The sequence below is a fragment of the Morone saxatilis genome, unplaced genomic scaffold (assembly GCF_004916995.1).
Source record: "Morone saxatilis isolate NCDOM2014 unplaced genomic scaffold, NCSU_SB_2.0 Contig18, whole genome shotgun sequence".
Classification (NCBI taxonomy): domain Eukaryota; kingdom Metazoa; phylum Chordata; class Actinopteri; family Moronidae; genus Morone; species Morone saxatilis.
Window position 1 is genome coordinate 1,240,106 of NW_023339740.1, and position 3,828 is coordinate 1,243,933.

Below are 3,828 nucleotides of genomic sequence, written 5' to 3' on the forward strand. Positions count from 1 at the left end.
TTTTATATGAGACTGGGTTGCTATTGTCAAGTTTTCTGACGATGTGATTGGCCTGATGAGAGGTAAGAACCCTGACATCTTAGTGCCAGCAACGACCAGTAACTGGTCCGTGCATGTTGAAATAATTAAATGACAGACATATCATGTGTTGATCAAATTTCAATGAAATGTGGTTTAGTGATCCCCAGAGGATGACAATTTTAATGTTAAACAGCAATGAGTACAGATTTACACGATGCTTCCCAAAGTATAAACTCCTTGATTTCAATGACTCCATTAAAGTAGCTGTTTGTTCCAAAATGTTCTTTATCATAGCAAACACTGCAGCATCTAGGTGCAGCCAGACGGGCCTAATACTGTTTGTCCACATTTTCATTTAGACATACTAACCAATGGGTAACTGGTTTCATCTCCAGCTGCATCAACATAAAAGCCTACATTTTTGAACATAATTACTGTGACATGTCACAAAAGGGACAATTTAACAAAGATTCGACATGCTGTTATTTAGTACCCACCCCACCCCACCCCCGTCCCTTATTTGGTCTTGACTCAAAGGAGAATCCTCCACAAGAATTATAATTTTAAACTATCCCCATTCCAAATGGCAGGCAATCATACTGCAATAGAAAAATACCATGTCAGTTGAAAATATCTAACTCCATGCAGAGATGCACATGACAGTCATCATGAGACACATTAACACCCCTATTAATTTAAAAAGACTTAAACAGACAGGGCTGATTTTGGATCTGCCTAAATGTATGAAAGATAGCACTATACATGAGCAGCTGCAAAGTTTATGAAGCTTTTTATATCAGTTGTAAATTAATTGCCATGAAAATGAAAAAGAGCCTTTCATTGTCAGACAACCCCCAATAGGAGACTTCTGTCATAGGGTTCTGTCATATAAAATTAACAATTTGTCAGCCTCAGTGTGAGAACTGGATAGCAGCAGATAGATGTATTGATGAATTGTCATCCAGATGTGAGAGAGGAATGATCCAGCATCTGCGCTACAACAGACTGACACGCTGTTAAAATGTCTCCCTGCTGAAAGAATCATGATCCTCCCGGTCAAATTTCTGTCTCACAGCACTCTCTCTGAAGTAGGATCATTATTCTGATCCAGCAAAAAATTTTAACACCTCTGAAGCTTTAAGATGGTCATATTTTCTTTTTGTCCACACAGTTCCTGAGTTTATTGGTGGACAAACAGAGCCAATGATGCTGACAAAAGAGATGGAGCTATCGCTCAGTGCCTCTAACAATTTAAGTTCAGGTTCATCATCGGGCTATTGGGTCCAGGCCATTCAGCAAGCTCCAGTGAAGACCCTTTGCACTACCAGATCTTGGGCCAGGGCCTGAGACTGCTTCATTTCCAGGAGATCAGGTCATGGCTCATCATAAGATCAACATATCATTGTCCTAGAGCTTACATCTGAGTACCAAATTTCATGGCAATCTAACAGTTGTTTATATAGTCTTAATATATTGGACTCACAACTACAAACATGAACCCCATGTTGGCGCTGTAGGAGATGTCGGGGTCATCAAAGTCAGTACTGGACCAAGAAATGTATATAAAACTTCATGGCAATCCATCCAATAGTTGGATGGCACTTTCTGTGCTGGGAACAGACCTTAATATTATTAAAACCTACAAAGACTAGACACCCAAACTATTTCCACAAACCCAAACACCAATAGCGTTTAAAAAAACATAAAGTGCTTTACATACACACAAAAATAGCAGCAATAAAGACTAAGATTAAAAGCAATATATGAGGTAGACAGATACAAGCAAAGACACACCAATCAGAGTTACTATTAAAAAGAGATTATGAACATACAAAAAATATAATGCATAACAGTGTTTGCAGAAATAAAACAATACAAATGTTAAATAAAAGGAAATATTGTGGAAATTCACATAAAAGTCTAATTATAAAAGAAGGGATTTAAAAGAAGAAACATGTTAGCTAGCCTAATCTCCTCAAGTAGGCTGTTCCAAAGTACAGGTGCTCTAATAGAGAAGGTCAGTCTCCTTTAGTCTTTGGCCTGGACTGTGGAACAATCTAGAAGGGCCTTTCCGGAGGATCTAATCTGGCTCATAAAGAGTAAACCCAAAAGTAATCAGTAGGATCTTAAAACCAGTTATAAATCTAAATCAGCCAGTGCATATGTGCTAAAACTGAGTTCATTTGGTCTTTATGTTTGGTGCCTATTAAAACTCTAGCGGCATTCTGTACAAATTGGAGACGTGAGATAGATTTTTTACTGAAGCAGGTACAGAATGTGACAAAACAAAAACATGAAAACTCTGTCTATGACTCTACCAAAACAGAAAACTCAACAGTTATCCCTGCTCATTTATGCTGTGATTTGCGGGAAGGGACAACTACTAAACAAAGGAAAAATATTAAATTTAGACATTTAGACCAACTGGTTTCAGTTTGTGACACCCAAATTATAATCACAATGTGTCTGCACCCCAGTACAGGTGTTTCCTACAGCAACATACACAATGATATAACTAAGCAACGAAAACTGATCAGGTGATGGGCAGAGACAGTAAAATGCAGTGAGAGCATTAAAAGCTGCAGTATAGGTAACTTTTATAAAAATAACATTTTGTCATATTTGCTGAAACTTTCTCTATATCCTGACAGTAGTACATGAGACAGATAATCAGTGAAACAATCAGGTTTCTCTGGCTCCTCCTAGTGATGGCATTTGCAAGAATCCACCAGTCTAAAAAAGCGATCTACTGCAGCTTTAATGCAGAGATGTGATATGAGAATTCGGCCTAGAAAGAGGGATGCGTTCAGCACAGACAAAACATTTTTAAAAGTGAACTGCGGTGTGTTGAACACCTTGTCGTATTATGCAAGTGCACTGCACTGCACTGCACTGCCTTCATACACATCACTGCTGATCACACTGGTAATACATCTGACACACCCACCAAATGAGAGAAAGTCGACTTCAAAGCCTGTTCCACACCATTTCAAAGTGTTGTTCATAAACTTAATACACTTTACGTTTAAAGATTGAATGCACCCAGTTGGGGAAATCCAGGTTTTCCAGGTGTTGGCAATCTGGATTTCATCAACTGGGATTTGAGGGAGGGAGGGAGAAAACAAACTATTTTCTTTGTGTGTGTTTTAGTTTATTTTTCCTGTCAGCCTACAGTGATATTAACACCAGCCTTAATGTACTGTTATTTTAAAGTTAAAACTTGAATGTAGAACATGGAATCATCTGGCTTCACAGCTTTAATTGTTTTCTATGTTGCACCCCTACTACTAACGAAATGGTTTCTGCCATTGTTTATTTAAAGCTGCAGTGTCCTTTACTGGAGCTTTCTTTGGCTGTTGGCTTGGGCCTGCTATACATGATTGTCTGGTACTCTTAACTTCCCAGAATTGCAAGCTATTGTACTGTAAGCTCTATAGTATTTTTGAATTAAAACCCAGCACCATCACGCCTGCATTTTGGAGAGAACAGCCTTGTTCATTGTCTCTTTTTTTGTCAGCACATGGTTTTGAGAAACCTTACTGTTGTTGGGCAGGTCTCCCCAGGGACTTCCAGCTAGGCAGGATTTACACTGCTCATGTAGGTGGTTCTCTTTATCCTGGCCTTTGAGCCTAGATCCCTAAGAGAACTGTGCACATATAAAGTTGGTTAAATAAATCTTCATTTGTACAATATGGCACTGTGCTGCAAACACTGCCCCTTTCATTCATATTTTCACTTTACCTATGTATATTATATTCAATTTCTGCCGATAGATCCTCCTACGTGTTAAGGCCTCCGCACACCAAC